Below are 22,260 nucleotides of genomic sequence, written 5' to 3'. Positions count from 1 at the left end.
TAAGTAGAAAAACTACAGCCAAAATGGTGAACAAGCATTAGTCGTGTCCCAAATTCATGCAGCAGCCCCATAAGGCGTCTGTGTAGACATGAGGGAATTCTATTCCTACCAACTCCTGGACTAAAAGCAGTCTCAGGATGGCCATTGGGTTTTTTTCAAAGTTTTTTTAATCAAGAGTTTGACCACTGCTTACGTGTATACACCACTGTTGAACTTTCATTTATAGGGAAACCCAGAATCATTCACTGTGTTGAAGGAACTTTTCTCAAAAAGGCCAAGATGAACCTAGTATTTGTCATAAAACAACTTTCCAAGCTGCCAACCTTGCCTTGGCTAAACACTCGTACATATCTGTGGGCTTATGACTTAACAGCATCTCATTCCATGGTCACCAGACAATTGCAGTGAAGCAGGGAAAATGATGTCAGGCAAAGTCATGTGATGCATTTGTTTCATATGGACACAGTCATGTTAGAAGTAGACCTCTCACTCCAAATGGACTCTTCAGAGCAGACTGGGACATCACTCTCCTTGTCATTATAATGTGCAGCACATCATCATTGCTAAGCCGGTCCCCTCCCTCCCTCCTTCACTCTGAAGCAAGATTGTACATGTAACACTTTCACGAATGTTAAAAACAGAAATATGATTTTCTGTGATTTTTGTTTTTTTGGCATTGCTTCATACCACCACTGATTCCTTCCTTCTCTTCAAACTTGATGAAATCATAATGATTCATAATCTTCAGTTAGAATGGTTGTGTGATACACTTAGGTAGGGGCAATAAGCCTATTATATTAAACAAAGAAATGGGTTTAAAAATAGTAGAATGATGGCATTCTTAACTAAATCTAATGTGTCAGAGACTCATACAAGACTTCAGTCCTATTTGACACAACTAAAATTAAGCCAGCATAAATGCCTCGAGCTTTGGAAATCACAGGCTTTCTTTTCCTGTAGAGGAACAAGAGGAATCAGGATGATGACTGTCACAGATATTTTGGATAAGAGGTGCAACTCTAACCTATGCATCTTCAAATTCTATGCAGCCAAGATGTTAACACTGAGGGCAAAATGACTGGAAACAAAAGGAATGAGAGATGATGAACTTGAAGTCAAATAATTTAATTTTAGTGAGTCATGTCAAGAGAAAACAGCATTTCAGAGGATCAAAAGGAAAGAAAAGGAATGTTGACAAGAGTCTATGGCCCAAATGAAGCAGAGAATTAATTACATCCTAAGAAGTAAAAGAAAATAAAGAAGTTGTCTAATTCAGTCTCTTCATTGTGCAGATAAGAAAATCGAGTAAGAAAAACACAGTGATCTACCTAAAGCCATTTGATTAAGAGCAAGAATAGAGATGGCACCTAAAGAACAACACTCCCAGTTCAGTTCTCTCTCTACCCTATGAAGGAAGATCCACACACATGAATAAAATTCTCCAAAAAAAAAAAAATCCAGGGACAGATGGCACCATTATAAAAATCTAATGGTTATTGGGTTTCATCTATGAAAGCTACATCTTTCTCTATATTTAATTAGTAATATCCTAAAATAGATGAATTAACCTACTCACTGAGTTAATTTCATATTTTCAGCGTGTGTATTTCAACTCTATTATTTATAGAGTGTTCTTTAAAAAGTGTAGAAATGTCCATAACACATACATATCAGGTTTGAACATCATTTTCTGTCATCCACCACAAAGTGAGACAGAAAAACACATATCCACTCTGTTAAGATGGAGCTACCAACATAAACGATCACAATTCTAGCTTCTATCTAACAACACTCAAATCCAAAACTGATTTTCCACCCCAGTTTCCCCCTTGATTATTCATCACCTGTCACAAAAGAAACATGTAACATTTCTTCTCTCTCAAGAATATCTTTGAACAGAGAACACAGTGTATCATACAAATGTCACATTGACTACAATCTAACTGGAAACCATGTGGTCCTGACATTTGCTGCTGTCCCACCTTCTCTCTGCTAGCACCATATGCAAAATTTACAACCTGCCAGAGAGTACTCAACTTTGCTCCAGGGACCCTCTGGTGGTGAGAAACCTCCTTGGGGATATAATTGTAGAGTTTTCACAAAAGCAAATTTTTCGTCTTGAAGAAGATTGTCAGCACTCAGGCTGCAAGTATCCAAGCAACTGTGAGATGAAGCACAAGGTTGGTCACAGGGCTGGAGAGAAAAGATGGTAAGAATGTATGAATCAAATAAATGAGACCCATCATACATTTGAGTAAGCTTAAGCACTGCTCTGACTGTAACACCGATTAGAAGAATTGTGAATAAAGAGAAAACTTAGCACCTTCTGGAGACTTACACTTTTTATTTCTCCTGACTGCCTGACACCCAGTTCCAGATCTATTCCTTTGCATCCTTGGTCACACTCAGAAATCCGTCCTTCTGCACCCACCACTTCTGCTCAGTCTTCTCCAACCCACCTTCACCACAGGGCATCATGTCTCGTTGTAAGGAGAAATATATTCGTCTGAAAATGCAAGTGACTTGTAACCAGACTTAACAGGTTTGCCTTCCCAGAGGTATATTACATCTCTGAAAAGGAACATGTTGCCCCCCAAGAAATGAGTTTCGAGTGCTGGGATTTGGGCTGAGATGTCTGGGAGTTCAAAGGTCTTCTCAGCACTTTGGAAATTATACTAGATGGTTTTTTTTTCCATAAACAGATACACTCAGCTCTAGGGTAGAGTTAGAATAATAGAAATCACATGAATTTAGGACATTTGGAGCACTGGTTCTTGTTCCCCAAAGTGAGAGTCAAGTAAATCATTTTACCTCTCCTCTTCCATATATTCATCCATGAAGCAGGTCTCAGAATACCTACCTCAAATCACTTTCATGGAGAACATGAGGTTAATATGTATGTAAAAACATTTTACAAATATTAATCACATTCATTAATGAAATGTATTTTCCTCATTGATGTTAATCATTAGGGAAGTACATCCCAGTGACTCTAAATTTTTTTTTTTTTTTTTTTTCGGTACGCGGGCCTCTCACTGTTTTGGCCTCTCCCGCTGCGGAGCACAGGCTCCGGACGCGCAGGCTCAGCGGCCATGGCTCACGGGCCCAGCCGCTCCGCAGCATGTGGGATCTTCCCGGACCGGGGCACGAACCCGTGTCCCCTGCATCGGCAGGCGGACTCTCAACCACTGCGTCACCAGGGAAGCCCTGACTCTAACTTTTCAAAGGTTTCTTCTAAAGTAGGCGTTGGCAAACTTTGTCTGTAAAAAGTCAGATAGTAAAACATTTTGGCTTTGCAGACCATACAGTCCCTTCAACTATGAAACCCTGCTATTGTAGGGGAAAAGCAGCGATAGGTGATACGTAAACAAATGGACATGGCTAGATTTGGCTCACAAGTTATCTTTTGCCAATCCCTGTTCTGAAGACAAAGTGCCAAAACAGGGATATATGTTCATTACAAATATGAAAGAGCCAAGACATCTGCTTTGAAACTAATCATTCATTCTTCCACCTCTTAGACCAAACAATATACTTGACAGTACCTGTTTCGTTGACTTTCATCTTAGCCTCCACATAAACTAGTTCTCTAACTTACAGCTCATAAGCAAAGAGTAAAGATGATGTGCATTCTTACATAAGTGCAATCTATTCTCTACTCCAGGGTCCCACGCCTTGTGGGCAGGCCCCCCTATTGTCAAAATGCCATTGGTAGCCCTGTGGAGGAGTGGCTTGCTGGTCAACACTTCTCACTTTCTCTCTCTGAGTAAGTGATAGAGAATAAGGCTCTGATGAAGGAAACAGGGGCTGATGGCACAGGGTTTCTGATGCAAAGACTTCCAGACTGTGGCTCTCCTATTTTAGAGTAACTGAGTCCCCATCATCACATCCTGTATTTTGACCCTGCCAAATGCACGATTTCTAGGTGTTCTGATTATCCCTTTGGCTACCTGTCCTCTCCGTTGCCCCTTGCCCTGGAGCCACCACTGCAGAACTTCTGTCATTGTCTTTGCTCTAGCCAGCAGGGGCAGTACCCACAAGGAAATATTAAACAGCAGCAGAATTATAATTCAAGTTATTTTTAGGTCACACTCCTCTGGAGTAGGTAGTGTCAAATCAGTGTGTCTACTTCAGCAACTCCTCAACAATTGCACGTTAATTGTCAGGGTGTCTCCCACCTTCTGGCCTCTACCCTGTCCCCCTTGATCCTTCCAAACATTGGTTCCCGGCATAACCTGTCACCATGCTCAAATAGGAACACACAAACAAAAATAAAATTTAAAAATCTCTCCATCTCTACGTGTGTCACCATCATTAAGAGTCCACAATGCAGTATTATCTGGTATGTATCTCCCACAGGCTCAGATGTACAGCACTTTGCTTTCATTCACTTTAACCTTCTCTGTTTAAGAATCTGGATAAATGCTAGGGTGAAAGGCAGTCCGTACAGACCCACACAAGTAAATATAAAGCCGGGGTCCTTGTGCTGTGACTTCTCTCCCTGGGCAATGTGGATAGCCAGGCTTGTAACTGTTCTACCTCCTGACCTAATCTTTCTCGAAGTTTCACCCATCTTTCCTCTCCAAACCCCTGCTGCTACCCAGACTTATTATCTATCACCTGGAACATTATCCTTCTAACTAATCTCTCTTGCATCTGTTTGCCCCATTTCACGTGTCCTCCACCATTAAGAATGTTTTAACTAAAGTGCCAACCTGTCCCTTCTTTCGCAGGTGTGTGGCCTGGGGACCACCATCATCAAAACAAGCAGGAAAACTAGTTTAAATGCATATTCCTGAGCTCCACCCGTGGAAATACTGAATCACAGTCTAGGGGTGGAGCTTAGCAATCTGCATATCTTCATTTCTTAACCCTTCTCCTTCCCACGCTGTAATTCTCTTGTCTATTAAGTGTTAGAATCACTGGCTTAGAGGAAAAGAGCCCATCTCCAAAGATGACCTGGCCTTTTATTGCATATACACAAAGTGTCAAACTGGTCCACTCACCCTTTCTCCTACCCTCACAGGTCCGGTGGTAATGTGATAGAGCTGGTCATCATGGTAGCTAAATGTTTCTCCAGGTTTTTTTTGGAAGCATAAGCTTGGACTCTCAGAGGTGCTGTTTGTTTTCTTGACTTTTGGAGGCGAGATTTTCCCTCCCACAAGCCCAGGCAGTAGACTACAGCCCCCACCCCGTGCTTACACACAGCTTCCACCGTGTGGGTGAAAGTTGTCTAATTGTGGGAGGACATGGAACTTGAGGCATGAGCTGTGCTCTTCCAGCTGCACCTCTGTTGGCATCCACTGGGAAAGCTGGTGATGGGAGGACTGACTTCATCAAAACATTGCATCCTCTATCTCGAAAGCTCCTCTGACAGCAGGGGCAGGGTCTGCATACCTGGGAACCAGGTTTGTGACTAGGTCAATACACATTTTCTGTATTAATGAATCATAGAAAGAAGCAATCAATCAAGAAAAGAACAAATAAATAAAAAGCCCAGACTCATGGAGAGGGTGGGCTGAATACCTTAAAAGTCATTTTTGTTATGCACAACCATGATTTTTTTTTAACATCTTTATTGGAGTATAATTGCTTTACAATGTTGTGTTAGTTTCTGCTGTATACAAGCATGATTTTTGACACAGTAATTCAACACATCTGCTTGTTGGTTTACTCTTTGGGAATGAGATTCTGGAAAAGATTGAGTATAAGAAATAGTATGAATTATACTCTCTTCTGTGATTATTCCCTCTGCGATGTCACTATTAACCAAAGCCAATAAATAGTAAACTTCTCATTTATTCATTATTCCTACTGTTGAAATTATGATGATGCTCCAACACAACAGCTTCCCTCAATCATCATTTTGGACAAACAGAACATTCTTTAGAAGCATATGGATGTGTGGGTGTGGGTCTGTGGTGCGTGGTGTGGGGGAAGGATCATGAAGGTCTGGAAAAAGTAATACTTTGAAACTCAAAAAGCAAATTGCACCTATTTCAGCAAATTGGAAATTGATGGTGTGTAACTCTGAAGGGCTTAGCAGTAGCTATTATTTCCATCCAGGCTATTATTAACCGGTAATATTTTCTCTAGTAAACATTCAATTACCATAGCAACAGGAGTCATGTCATGTGGACACAAGCACTCCCCGGCATTGCCAGAGAAACGGATGGTGTTTTAAATGAACTTTAGAAAATGTAAAGAGACTTGCCAAAAAATATTTTGGGAACACTAAATTCAATTTTTACTGGAGACAAAGGAAAGAAGAGAACTCTGATAAAGTGGAAACTTCACAAACTCCGCTTCTGTTATACTGCACCTGGAACCTTCTCAGCAAGCACAGAAGTGTCTTTCCTCCTGTCTGAGCCAAACCCTCTGCTGTGCCCTAGGGGTCATCCCATGTCCCCTTCTCATGCACTTACTTACAAAGTCAAATACAGCTTCTAAATCTTCTAGCTTCAGTCTCTTCCCCCACTATGTCTCCCCATGGATATCCTTTAAATTATCATTTGTATTGACAGGCAACGTGCCTGAAAAACATAGCAAATCGTAAGAGTACAGCACAATAAACTATTTCAAAGTGAACTAAAAACACACCTATGTACCCACTGCACAGTCAAGAAATAGAATACAGCAGTACCCAGAAAGTCTATATATACTCTAGTCTATATATTAGTGCCCTGGCCTGAAAGGTAACCGCTAGGAGTTAATTTTCCTTGTGTTTGAAATTTATATAAATTGGCATCCATATTACACACTCTGTAGCATCCAGCTTCATCCACTCAAAAATATAGTCAGTAGAATCATCCATATTATTGCATGGAAGAAAAGTATGTCCATTTCATTGCTCTATTAGTTTCCTACGGCTGCTGTAACCACAAAGTAGGTTGCTTAACAGCAATTTGTTGTCTCACAATTTTGGAAGCTAGATATCCAAGATCGAGGTGTCAGCAGTGCTAATTCCTTGTAAAGGAAAATCTGTTCCATGCTCGTCTTTCAGCTTCTGGTGGTTTGCCGGCAATCGTTGGCACTTCCAGTCTTGTAGGTGTATCATTTTGTTCTCTGCCTTCATGTTCGCATGGCATTCTCCCTGTTTGTATCTCTCTCTCTTCACAAGGCATTCTTTTTATAAGGTCACCAGTCATATTGGATTAGAGACCCAACCTACGTCAGTGTGACTTCATCTTAAATAATTATATCTGCAATGATCTGATTTCCAAATAAGGTCACATTCTAAGGCTCTGAGGATTAGGACTCCAACATGTGAATTTGGAGGAGAACGCAATTAAAGCCATAACAAGTGCTATAAATTATTCCATTGTATAAATATATCACAGTTTATTTATTCATTCTACTGTTGTTGGATATTGTGTAATACCTAATTTGGGCTACTCTACAATGAGACCAGGGTCGATCCTTGACAAAATCAAAGAGCATGAAGTTTGCCTTTGACATTGCTTATTTCTTTGTGATGGGCATCCCACTGTATATTTTCCTCCCTTCTCAATGTCTTTTTTCTCTACAGATTCTATCCTGTTCCAGCTGCTTAACAATTAATAACAATAAGGTTTGCTGATTTGGTCTTTGGAAGTTACACCTCTGCCCAAATTTCCCTGTAGAAGGAGGTTCCAGAAGACCAGAAATCATTTAAACTGAATGGAATGCCTCTCTAGTCTTGAACTTCAGAATGTGCAAAATATTCAGAGAAGGACTGGCATGATTTTTCCCAAATCAAACAGAAAACCCATGGAGACTTTCATTACACAATAGGACCCACACATAGTGTGCTAGTAGATACCACGTGATAAAATGATAACATCATTACTGCCTCAATTATGCTGCACAGAAAACATCCACTTCGACTATCCATAGCTTAGAACAACAATTATTTATTCTCACAGAACTGAGTGTCAGCTACAGTTTGGCTGCGCCAGGCTGGACTCCTGATCCAAGCTGCAGGATAGGATCAAGTCTGCTCAACATTTTTTTTTCTTGTGGTCCAAATTTCAGAGGCAAGAAAGGCAAAGTTAGTGTGCAAAAATATTTCAAGCCTCTGTTCAATTCAACATCTCAACCTCACCTCAATTCAACATCTAATTGACTAAGGTAAGTACCATGACCAAGTAAACAGAAGTGGGGCAAGGAGGTATATTCCTCCATGGAGATGAGGAGAGTGAATATTTGCTAAATAGTAAGGTAATCCACCACAGAAAAGATGAGAAATTTCTATGTTTAGATGACATAAGGTAGAGATAGAGACAAGCTAAAATTATTTGCCTCTGACTTGATGATTTTCTCAGATTAGCTAAGGACTTCTTAGGCTGAATATCTTTCCTGATATTCAAGATATAATGGTGAGCTGACAAGATACAATGGTGATTGCATTCGTTTGCTAAGGCTGCCATAACAGATACCATAGACTGGGTGTCTTAAACAATAGAAATTTACTGTCTCACAATTCTGGAAGCTGGAAGTCCAAGATGAAGGTGTTGACAGGGTTGGTTTCTTCTGAGTCCTCTTTCTTGGCTGGTAGATAACTGTCTTCTTCCTATGTCCTCACATGGTCTTACTTCAGTGTGTGTCTGTGACCAGATTTCCTCTACCTATAAGGACACCAATCATATTGGACTAGGGCCCACCCTAATGGCCTCATTTAAACTTAATTACTTCTTTAAAGACCTTATTTCCAAATACCATTACATTCTGAGGTAACAGAAGTTAGGATTTCAACATATGAATTTGAGAGGGACATAACTCAGCCATAACAATGGCCAAGAGCATAGGCTCTGGAATCAAAGAGAAGTGGATTTGAATCATGCATCCACCACTTGCTAACTGGATGACCAACTTTTCCAAACTCTCCAAACCCCAGTTGTCCCATCTCTAAAACTGGAGATCATGATATCTCCTCGCAGATTGCCTTGCCATTTCTTTTAGGAGTAAATGAGATAAAACACATAAATTACTGTCACAGTATCTGACACAGTATTATAAAACTCACAGATAATTAGAGCTGTTGTTATATAACATTTAACATGTAACGTATTATATAACATATGACAAATTTATAAAATTATGTAATATAAAAATCCCCTTTCATCCCAGTGAAAACAAGATACCTTCATTTGTAGACCAGAAACAACCCCTAAATAATTTTATACATTTTTATACAACTTGTTCTTTTTAATTTTAAAAAAAACCCACTTTCTTAGTCTTTCCCTACAAAGGTCTTCTGAGCCAGGTATGTACGTTATTTTGCAGCTGAAGAATGTGGAGCACATGGAAGTTTAGTGATTTGACTGGCAACATGGAGTTAGTGGAAGATAAGCTACTACAAGAATCCAGTTGTTCTCTACAAGCTTGGCTCACAGATCTCAACTGAACTGACTTTACTCCTTTCTTTGCTTTGATGATCATACACAGTTTGATTGGAAAGTTACACTATAATTTCACAGTGGTTACATGCCCCTGAAGATCATTTTGTAAGTAAATGTTTTGAAACCAAAGATAATCATTGTTATATGACCATAACCCTTTTTCTTATGCCATATTCTCCACCAAGAATTTAACCAAGGTAAAGTTACACTTCGGAGTCTCAGTAGCCTGCTCTGGGCTCTGTTCTGCAGTTCTGGAACTACAATGTCATCAGGCTATCTGGAGATGCATTATTGTTTTCTGGCCTCTGGGATAACCTCTATCCTTTCCACTTAAGCACAAATACAAAGAAAGCTGCCACAGTGCTCTCAACACGAGGGCTCTCAAACACAGCACGCTAAGATGAATCAGAACACAGGCCTTGCATAAGTCGTTCAAAAGTGGAACATCCTGTCCAGAAGCTCTGAAATGTGCTCCCAATATCTGGACATACCAAAGGTCCTCCTCCCTTTTTAGAAACTTCCTAATTGCTTGGCCACATTGTCTCCAGGAACATTTCCAGGTTTGAGAATTCTGTACTCTAGGTTGGTAGCTCAGAGCTACCTCTACCTAATAACTCCAGAGGGTAGCTCAGAATTGTGGCATCCTGAGTTCTCTATTGACAAATAAAACAATAAACTACAGTACTGGGTAATAGGGACCCCTGTTCTAGGTAGTCTATCTTTCCTGCATTTTCAAACCTGCCTGAAATTTTATAACAATTGATCAAAATTTAGATTTTACCCATTTATAGACCTACAGAGTGAATAAGCAATTCTTCACCCATAAGATTATCCTTCTGGCTCATAAGTCCCAGAGTAAAGAGCAAAAGAGAAGTATCTTGACAATTACATCTGCCTTTGGCATTGGACAATAAATTATATTTATCAGCTACCATTTTTCCAGAGTCACAAGAGAAAATGTGACACTTTTTTAAGATAGTAACAAAAAAGGCTTACAGTTTACATTCCTTCAGTCTCTGTCACTTAGTTCTCAGAACCCTGTCTCACTCTTCTGTTGTCATGTGGTAAAGCTCATCTGGAACACATAATGTTTATATTGATTTGCCTTTTTATTCCATTTTCACTGTTTGGTGTAAAAGCAAAGGCTTTCTGGGCTTAATAATGTTTTTCACTCATTTCGTGGCAATGATTTTTAGAAACAGAAATGATAGCAGTTTCCATATTCACAGTTCCCAATAAACTTGTCATCAAAAGTTCTCAAAGAGCTCTCATTAATCACTTTTAGTCATTTCTTCCATGCAAATGAAGAGGGCTAGAAATGATTTGAGCTGTGCTTGCAGTGGATTCCATGGCAAAATCTAAAATAATATTGCTTTTTTTTCAAAGAATTGAAGATGTCCCTCTATAATTCCTAGATACTGATAACACTAGGGAATCTGACTTTCCTGACGACAGGAAAATAAGGAGAATGCACCTCCTGTTTGAAGCGGGAAAAACAAGAAAAAGGAAAAAAAAAAGCATCTTCTTTAGAACAGTCTTAGGAAAACATATAAGTTAAGTTTAACAGTTTATATTGTGCTCATTTGAATCCAGTGGATATTGTTTTGAACACTGAACTACTGATATCAAGAGATAAACAATGGAAAGGATCAAAATTAAAAGTTAAATCCTTGCGTGTGTGGATGTGTGTCTCTGTGTGTGTTTTCTTCAAATGGGCAAACCAGCTTGTACTTTCTTTCATCTGAAACCTGCTTTGGCAAGCATTGCCCTTCCAGAACTTCGGATAAACTATTTAGGTGGGATTTCTGGATTGGTTGCTGGAAATACGATCCCAATCGGCTCCCTGATTTCCTGTGTAACCTGGAGAGCTGTACCCTGTTTCCTCATCAGTAACTTTATTCAAATGTGGTTGGGGGTGAGGGCGGAGCGGTGGGAAAGTCACACGGAGGTCAAGAGGGCAAAGGGAGAAACACGAGAGATCACTTTTTTTTAAGAGTAGTAACATAGATTGCCTGAATATCTCATCAAACCTTCAAGGGCCACACATTTTTGCTGGGAGAATTCATTATAAAAAGCAAGAAAGAGAAAAGATTTTGTAGGTACATCTATCTATATATCCCAAAACTATTATAGTTCTTTAAACTTAGGCTATGGATAAGATATAGAATGAAGGTGGAGTGGTATATGTTTCTACATATCCACGACCCTCTCTCCCCAACTAAAGCCACTAAACCATCAGATTTGCAAGCAGAGAAGAGGGAGAATGTTATTTAAGTCAGTTTAGCTTTCTTAATGTGACTGTGAAACAGTGGTTTTCAACCCTGAGTGGGCATCAGAATCTCATCTAAATCTTTCAAAAAATATAAATGTTTGGCTCCTCACTTACACTACTGAATCAGAATTTCTGAAATACTCATAAATCCCCACAGGTAATTTTGAGAAGCAGCCAAAATTGGGAAATATGTAGGCCTGAATGATTCTGATTTTTTTGGAACTCATAAAGAACATTCTAATCACTGATTGTTATTTTTCCTTACTCATTTTAAAAACATTAAGTAGACATGGTCTGAATTAAGCACTTGAGTTTGTGTTGAATAGTTACAATAGGTACTTTCCTGCCTAACACTGTCCAAAAAAGTTATTTGTATTTCAAATTCCTACCACCCCACCATGTAGATCAGCAGAATCTTAGCCCTTGAAAATATCTTTCCCTGGGTCAAGGTTTCTCAGCCATGGCACTATTGACATTTTAAGTTGGATGACTCTGTTGTGAGGGACTGCCCTGTGCATGACGGGATGTTTAGCAGCAACCCTGGCCTCTGTCTACTAGGTGCAGTACCGCACATTCTCCCCCAGTTTTGACAAACAAAAATGTCTCCTTCATTGCCAAGTGTCCCCTAGAGGGCAGAATCAGCACTAGCTGAGAACCACTGACTTGTCTGAATGGAGGAAACACACAGCAATAGCATTAGATAAAATATTTCTCACCCATCAAGCTTTCCTTGACTTGGGTCTTTCAGAACAATCAGGGGATCTTCCTGATGCTCTGGCATCAATGGAACAGGTTCTCCCTACTGTTACGACCACTTGTTGCATCCTTTAATTACCACCTCTACTCTACTATCCCTGCTGTCTCTACCAGGGAGAGGTAATTACTAACCACTAATCATTGCTCCATTCCACCATCTCTAGGGGCAATCATGGCACTGCTAAAGGCTATTCTCCTTCCACAGACCTCTCCTGTGAAGCTATCTCCTCCAAGTTAAGTCCATCTCAAAGAATTAACTGCTAGAGGCTCTAGACATCAGGCATCACTGTGACCTTGGCACAGTAATTTTTTTTAACATCTTTATTGGAGTATAATTGCTTTATGATAGTGTGTTAGTTTCTGCTTTATAACAAAGTGAATCAGCTATACATATACATATATCCCCATATCTCTTCCCTCTTGCGTCTCCCTCTCTCCCATCCTCCCTATCCCACCCCTCTAGGTGGTCACAAAGCACAGAGCTGATCTCCCTGTGCTATGCGGCTGCTTCCCACTAGCTATCTACTTTACATTTGGTAGTGTATATATGAACATGTCACTCTCTCACTTCATCCCAGCTTACCCTTCCCCCTTCCCGTGTCCTCAAGTCCATTCTCTAGTAGGTCTGTGTCTTTATTGGCACAGTAATTTGATGGACCCTGAAAAAGAGTGAATTCTCTCCCTTCTGAGGCATAATAACTATGTTTAATTATTTGTCATTGTACTTTTTCATTTCTTTTACCATATTCTTCCCTGAATAACTGAAGTAACAGGGAGGGCTTTCTTTATACAATCCTGGACAGATATAGTCTGAAACAAAGTTACTTGAAGCACTGGATAGGTTTTGTAAGTCAATAGTAGAAGCAAATGTCATGAAAGCCAAGATGGTACATATGCCCATTCTGGGACTCAAATTACATCCAAAGGATAAGAAGGTAAATGGGAAAGTGAAAATCTTGAGCTGACAAAATTTAAATACTAAATTGATAAATGTAAAGGCAGAGTAATTATTTCAACTTAAATCGGAAATTTGAGTTTTCCTTGACGTTGGCAAGGAAGCTGTTATAGTTAGGCTTGGGTATAGAAAAGTTATTTTAAAAAACATGTTTCTGCAGGTGTGAATCTGTAAATGTTTAATGACAACCCCTACACTATATTCACCCTGGACAAAAGCCTCTGAATTCCCCAAATGATCTTCCCACTTCTGCTTGAGCCAACAGTTTTTCCATTTTCCCCTCACTGGAAAAGCAAACTCAATTCTATGGCAATAGTTTTTTCAGGTTTTTTGTCCAAAAGATTGGTAATATCATGTAACACTTTTGAGTTCACAAAGTGCTTTCTTGTCCATTATCTCAATAGTTATCTTCAGTTTTCAAATAAGAATCAGGCAAAGAAAGATGAAGTAACTTGCTCAAAGTTAATAAATGACAATTCTCAGACTACAATGTTGATCTGCTGGTTTAAACACTGTGTACTGTACAATGTAGCCTGGTAGCTAAATATTCCAAAGTGCTTTCGGTTGACAGGAAATAAATTTTATGAGTATCTTAGATTATAAAATAATTGAAGCAGAGGACCACCTTCCATGTTTGTTGATTTGCATCATTTGGTACATAACAAAACAATATTGCAAGGGGCACAGATGGAAATGAGATCCTTGCAATGTTATGACAGCATCTTGGCTGGCTTCTTAACGATCTATTTTATTTTATGTAGGCACCACTTTCTCTTGTCAGATCCCTGGCTTGACTTCCTTTTCATTCTGTGTTGTTTTTGCTGCTGCGGATCTCTGGGATAAGTCTCATCACGTACTGAAAGACTGTGTCCTGGAATGGTTTGTCTTACAGCCCATATACTGACTATTCAAACCTCCCTGACCCCTTCCTCTAAAGGTCAGTACATAATGGAATCATTGTCGCTCCTGCTCAAATGCAAATACTGTGTTCAGTTTTATATTCCATTCTAATGAATACGGTGAATATATATCATTCCTCTTCCTGTCTACACCCTTCCCAAGGATCTATAAAAAGGGAGGGGACAGGTGGGGTTTTCCCTTTTTTTAATCAGGTTTCCTGGAGTTTTCTATTGTTTCAACTGGGAATAGTCTACTAATAAGCAATTAATATTCTGAATTTATCATGTTATCACAGAAATTTCCAAATCCTTTCTGATAAATAGAAATCATTTTCCAAATGTTCTCAAGGGAAGCAGGAACATCCCTAACTACTAGTCTCCTGGTACAAGAACATTTGATCATCCTAGCTCACAATCCTGATACAAAAATGTTCACCCAGTATAAAAGGCAACTGCTTAATATTAGTTATGACTAGGAAAATCTGGGGACAAAATACCATTAGTGATGCATTTTATTAACTGGATATTATTCTCATTCCTTCACTGCTGCCTATTTATGGAAACTTATGGGTAGGTGAATTATGCTAGTTACAACTATTAGAAAAACAAATTCTCTAAATAAAATTCTCAGTAAATTGGGTAGAAGGAGAGAAGAGAGAGAGGAGAAGGGGAATGTGAAAGATAAGAAGCCCATAATTATCATCAGTACAGAGTGAATTATTACAGCTATAGATTTGGCTTCTCTTAAACTCTGGAGGCTTGGCAAAAAGATCTAAATCTGCAGAGTTTTTCCAATGAATGTGTAAATATAGTGTGAACTGTCATTTCTATAAAAGCCCTTTGAGATTGTATGAGACTGTATTTTTGGCTGTTTAAGGCAATTTCATCTTATTCCGTGACTACCACCAGCTGAGGCTTCTTCTTTTGCCTCCTCCATAACCAAAGGCCTACCTGACATCTCTGCTTAATGGTTCACTGGTACCAGAACCTCATATATCCCAACTGAAGCAATGCCTTTAAGTAAAATGGAACAAGCATCTGAAATTCCTAAACTTGACATATTTTATGTCTATTAAAAAATATGTTTGACAGGTGAATACAAAAGTAGAATATGCTAGGGACTTCCCTGGCAGTCCAGTCGTTAAGACTTTGGGCTTCCAACGCAGGGGGTGTGGGTCTGATTCCTGGTTGGGGGCTGAGATTCCACATGCTGCAGACAAAAAAAAAGTAGAATATGTTACTATAAAAAACTAAATTAACTATATGGGAATGAGGACATTAATACCTTAGTTAATATTATTCCAGTGTTTACATGCTTTTTTGATTCTCCTAAAGGAATGGGTAATTATTAGGTTAAAAAATTGATGCTATTAAGTACCTTTATCATAATCATAATGTGTTCCTATGACACCATTTTCCCCTAAAACTCCTGTGTGTCTTCCCTCCTTCTTCCTATCCTTATTTGCTTACCTATTATCCTTCATTTTATTTACTTTATTATTTAGGATCTTTAAGGCTCAATTAATTTAAAATATATGATCAACTATCTAAACAAACTTCTTTATTTTCAAAAACAAATATGGATTACCAGCCATTTAAAAATCAAAATATTCAATATATCAGAAAATAGACATTACTACAAGTGGGCTTATTTTTGCTTATTTGTAACACTTGGTTACTGTTCTAATCTAACAGTTCATAGTGATAATCTTTACTTTAAACAATCCCATAATGCTGTTAATGGTTTTATTTTTTACACTTGACCCCTCCATAAAAGTACCTACATGACATTATAATTTAGCATTATTAGTGGTTAAATTCCAAGCTAAAGCACTCAATTAGAATGAGACCTCTGATTCTTGAATCAACAATTTTCATATGTTCTATTTTTAGAATGTATAAGTTATGTAGTCTGTGGTGTGCCCAATAGGGTGAACATGATGAAATGTATAAAACCTTACAAGTAAGAATGAGGCCCATTAGTCAAATTGTGCTTTTAATCTGTAAAGGCATTACATCATGAGTCATTTAGAGGAAAGGGTAGAGTTTCCTCTTGAATTCATTACAGCATGAAAAGTAACATTTAGAAGGTAGAGTGTACAAAATGAAATTGTACCTCTCAGGTATAAGTATTTTTCCCATGAGAAAGTACACCTTCTATTTAAAAAGAGACCAACAGTATTCTTTCTCTAATTCTTAATGTAAAAATAACTGGAAACCTATGAGCTCATTAGTAAAATCTCTAGGACTCCTGATGCCAAAAAGAAGGAGTGAAAATCAAGGCCATATAAATATATAGCAGAGATATTGTTTCATTTAGGGAAATGGTATATGTAGATTTTTTAACTTGAGTCTAGAAATTTTTCTAGCAACAAAAAAATCCAGTCAAAACATATTTCTTGAAGAGCTCTGGGTAAATAAAATGGATGGCTTCTCTCACATTCTTATCTTATGATTTACCAACTTAATATTCAGGAATTTCCAAAATACATATCCTTGATTAAACATTAAAACAACTGAAAATTAAAATTTTAATGTAATTTTCTGTGACCTAAATTTATGTCTAAACTCTTTCTTTCTTGCAATAGTTATTTTTTTTAAAAGATGGCAACAAGAAGGCCATAATATAAAAAGCTAGTGGGTATCAGTTCTCTTCTCTTCTAACCAATATCCTAGCCTCTCAATTTTCTCATTGTAAATGGAGAATTTTACAAATCCTTACCTATTTTACAATGTTACTATGAGAATAAATTCAAGTGACGTATGCGAAAGAATTAGAAACTTGAGCTATATCAGGATCATGTAATGAATAGTTGAGAGAATATGAGCATATTTAGCCTGGAGAAGAGATGATTTGGGTTGCACGGAATAGATGTCAACAAATATTTCAAGGATTAATCCATGGAAGCAAGATTAGAACTACTCAATATTACCTTCAACACACACACACACACACACACACACATGCACGTGTGCATGCACACAAAAACTAATAGATATATATTAACAGAGAAATGGGTTGGAGTCAATGGAAAGGAAGACATTTCTAAAGAACTTTGAGAAGTATGAGTTTCCCTACACCAGAGGTGTTCAAATGTAAGTTAATAGACATCAAACGTTATAATAGGAGCTGAAGAGAAAGTTAATTTACCAAAGGGCAACTGGACTATATGATCTTTATGTCTCTTCCAGAGTTAAGAACCTAGTATCTTGAAATGTATAGAGCATAAACATATAGAGTTACTACTGATCTTGTTATTTTCAATGTTCTTTGCATAAGTGCCCAAACTACCTGAAGCATGGGCTTTTTCACAGGGACAGTATTTTTATACCTTCATCATCTCCATATGAAGGAGAGACTAAGCAAGCAGAAGTGCTAGAAATGTTAGTAGGAGCAAACCACCAAGTACGTAAATACATATGTAACAGTCTGGAAAACTGGGCAGGGAGGAAAGTCACAAGAGAAGGATAAGGGCTTACCTAATGGCATTGCTTTGCCCTGGGATTAGCTCTGTGCCTGCAAAAAAATGAAGAAATAAATAGGTCACTTATATGGCTTGGGTTTAACCAAATTGATAGGATCGGTGATGTTGAAGTCTTTGTATCTAGTTGTGAATAGATAAAACTTGTGTAAAAAAAATCATTTAAAGTGATTTAAATCACTTTAAATCATTTAAATTATTATAAAGAATAAAATTGATAATCACTAAATTAAATAAATTACATATAGACTAGTTAATTCAGGCCCTAACCTTTCTTTTCCTCAATATCATTGTTCCTTGTTGTTGTTTTTCCATGAATTACCCAGATAATTTCCTTAAAGCTCTATATCTTTGCCTTTCTCCAAACACCCTGGGTGAGCTGTGAACACAATGCTAACACTCCAGCAGTGTTCTGAAGAACTTTGGCAACATCTAGCCTTTTGCTGGGAGGCCTGGAACTGCCTCTTAGCCCAATTTTAGTATCAAATTCAAAATATACTCAATATTAAATCAAAGGGACATAAAAGTTTATTTAATAAACATGTTAGGGTGTCGTGCTAGAATTTGGAGCCATGAAGATAAACATCACCAACAATGAGATCTTGTCGTTCAATAGACCCATTTCAATCTCTCCAGATCCCACCTTAAAATATATATGTATACATATTCAGGAGTCTCAGATGAATCCTTCATAAGGTACTTGTGTACCTTACTATAAAGAAATTTCACAAATATGGTAAACATTTATCCTAAAAGTCCTTTAAATAGAGTACCATGTTGACCAATAAATTTTAGTCTAGATCAAATGGTAATTTTATAAAGTTTTTTATAGTAAAGGCATATATATATAACCCTCTAAATGAAACTTATTTCAAGTATTATTTCTTAAATTAGCTTTTAACTATAAATAGTTGAAAAATCAATTTTAGATAAATATGGCAATAGAGTTAAGCTGTGGCTTGTCTGAAAACTCAGATATTAGTGTTCAAATATCTCACCAGAAATGGAAACTCAGTGAAATCTAAAGTTCTTGAAATGTTCAAAAGTCATCCTATTATATAAACAGCAATACTTCATTCCTTAATCTTTTTTTTCTTCTTAGCCACTAGAGCCCACTAAAATAGTTATCCATGTTACAAATCATTTCAACAGAAAGAAAAGCTCAGAAAATTAAACATATTTAACTGTCTAGAAACCATCAACTAAACAGGAAGTTCAAACCAAAATTTTGAACTTATAAGATGATAACAGTTATATGTGCTTTATTCAAATCAGAAAATATCAATTTGTAGCAACTAAATAGAGTCCAGATGAAGGAAGAGATGTAAAAATTCACCTCTTTCCTGGTAGCTCAAAATAAAAATGGAAATACAAAAATGTTTGAACTTGGATGAGACACAACAACAGGCAAGAACAACTTGTACAGAATTTTTCATTGCCCTTGTTTCATCTTCTTCCTCTCTCCTTTATTAATCTTGATTCTCTTAAGATGGGGAAGAAGGGCAGTAAGATGGGAGTGGGGGTGAGTAGACAGAATTGCTGGGAAGGAAAATAACATGGGCACCTTCTTCTAAGAACTGGGTCTTTTCAATTTATAATTCCCCAGGGTCTAATATAGTTCTTATAACAAAACAGACATACAATAAATATACATAATGGAATTAATGTTTTCTTCCAATCTTTGAGTTTCATTTCTCCTCCTTTCTTCTCCTCATTCTTCTTTCCTTTCACCTCCTTCTCACACCATTACCCGATTTAAGCATATGTCTTTCAAAAGCATAGCCCACCTCCCAGATACCTTTTCTAGATGAATTCAAGCTCCTAGATAAAATTGGAAGGCCATAAAAATATCAATATCTGGAGATAAAAATAACTAAAGGGGTAGGTACTCTTTTAGTTCAGAGCCAGGCAGGAAAATTCTTGCCCTATCCATCATGGTCTGCCCAATCCCATTAATTTCTTGGTCTGGTTTTGCTAGGGGATAAAATCCAGAACCTCTATGCTGACTTAAAACACTCAATTTGCTGGTACACCGACCACCTGAGTCAGAATCACCTGGCATCCTTATTAAATATACAAATCCCAGGGTCTCATCCCAGACCTGTTCCATAAGAACTCTCTGGGGAGCAGAGACATGGATATTTGCCTTTTTCTTGAGCTCCCAAAGTGATTTCTCAATGCAAAACATAGTTTGAAAACCACCATTCTAGAACATCTGATCCAATTTCTAACTTCCTAGAACTTAGGTTTTCTCCACATTTTCCTCAAGAAGATTTTTATTCATTCATTCACTATTTATTAAAGGCCTGGTTCAGACTTCCAGATTCACAAAGAAAATTAGCCTGAGTTTAAATATGTTAAGTGTCTTTAACCTCCTACAGAAAAGTACTTGCTTAATCAAGAAATTAATATATTCTTCAGATCGTGGATTTTTAATTTTATTAATTAAAATTTGATTAATTTTTCCTTTAGAATAAATTTCTAATGGCAAAAGCAATTTCTTAAATGTTTCATTTGAATCCATCATTATGAATATCAATGGCTCCATAAGAAAGGTTATAAACATGGTACATTAATAAAGAGTGAGGGACTTCCCTGGCAGTCTAGCAGTTAAGACTCTGCTCTTCCAATGAAGAGGTCATGGGTTCAATTCCCCCTGGTGGTGGAACTAAGATCCTGCATGCCATGCGGTGCAGCACCCCCCCCCCACCACCAAATAAATAAATAAATAATGAATGGCTTATTTGAATCAATAATGATACAGAGGATTCTCTTTGGGGTGGGATAGGGAAGGTGGGAGGGAGACACAAGAGGGAGGAGATATGGAGATATATGTATATGTATAGCTGATTCACTTTGTTATACAGCAGAAACTAACACAGTATTGTAAAGCAATTATACTCCAATAAAGATGTTAAAAAAATAATGATACAGATCCAATTTGGAAGCATAATTTCCATCACACCTTCCAGCATGACGGCCTTCATGGGTGTTACACCTGTGTAGTTACACGGGGTCTCACTCTCAGAAGAGGCCCAGCACTTGGTTTAATATACTGCTATTGCCTTCTTGAAATTATTAATAATCCAAACTTTGAACCTGAGTTGTGTAAGCTGAGCCCACTGGGACCATGAAGCATGTGCATGAGCAGAGGAGTTACAACCCACTGGGAAGCAGCCAGCACATGTGCGGGCTTAGGAGGTGAGCTCAGCCCATCACTGCTGGAAGTGGGCAGCGTGGAGCATCTGGCCTGGCTAATCATTGTGCACACCTGGGGTAGCTCTGGGCTCCTCAGGGCCTCCAGGAGCAGCCGTGGTAAGATCGGGACCCACATTGGCATTGACAGTGGCAGCAATAGCAGCAGTGACAGCAGTGGCTGCAGCCCTGGAGGAAAGGAGGGCCTCCCACAGGGGAAGGACCCTCAGTGGGAAAGCAGTTGGTCTGACCCTGCCTGGAGCTCATCCTCACAGCATCTGCACAGCTATTAACTCTCTGGACTAGCACAGGGACAGAAACTTCCAGTACACAAGCAATAAACTTTGTCAGTAAATTATTACAAAGTCAAAGTGGACATTGCAATAAGACATATCAGGGAGCTATTAGATTTGTCAGAGTTTAGAGCCTCTGGTTTTGAAAACGGCTGCAACATTGCAAAGCAGGTATCTGCAGGCTTCGGAAGGGAAATTTAAAGATCATCACATTTCATGGAAAAGATGTAGTATTATTATTTTATTCTGGCACAAAAATACTGTATTTTATATTTGCAAGTTCATGCTGTTATACATTTATCACTATTACTCCTATTTCATTTTATAAGTAACAGAATATTTTTTAAGGAAAAAGCTGTATATTTTACTCTTTCAACTGAACTTCGTAAATTTTCTTTTTTGAATGAGGGACCCTGCATTTTCACTTTCAGTTGTGTCCTGAAAATGACATAGACATCCCTGCCTGAGAGGCCATTTTACAATTGAGAGGACTAAAATCCGGGAGGGTTAAATGGCTTGGCCATCATCCCAAAGCCAGCTAAGGAGAGTCAGTTCCTAGACTTAGAATTTGAGAAGATAGAGCCTTGAGCCCATCAAGAACCCACCTAGAACCCATCTAATTATGAGAAGGAAAGACTCAGGAGTACTTGCCTGGTTAATAATAACCACAGGGAAACAGAGGAGAAGCCAATGGTACACAGTCACCAGGGACAGCAGAGGAAACTAAAAAATAAGCATGCTCTCAGTGTCTGGCAACCAGCAGGGAAAGGAGTCCTCGGATTCAGCAGAAACTATTTGTCTTTTCCTTCTCAGTGAAAACCTGCACTCTTTTGTGATTGCCTGTGGGCACCAGCCAAAATCTCTGTGCATTATAAGTAATTGAGGCCTATTTTGTATACCATCACTTCCAAAATTGTAAGGGGCACACTGATCACCTGGGGATCGTGTCAAAATGCAGATTTGGATTTGGGAGATCTCAAGTGGAACCCAGGAATTTTCCTTTTTAAGCAGCTCCCAGGGGCTGCTGC

This window comes from Aethalodelphis obliquidens, unplaced genomic scaffold, assembly GCF_003676395.1.
Source record: "Aethalodelphis obliquidens isolate GAN/ISIS:26980383/991018 unplaced genomic scaffold, ASM367639v1 scaffold1, whole genome shotgun sequence".
Lineage (NCBI taxonomy): Eukaryota > Metazoa > Chordata > Mammalia > Artiodactyla > Delphinidae > Aethalodelphis > Aethalodelphis obliquidens.
Note: the sequence above shows the minus strand (reverse complement) of the source record.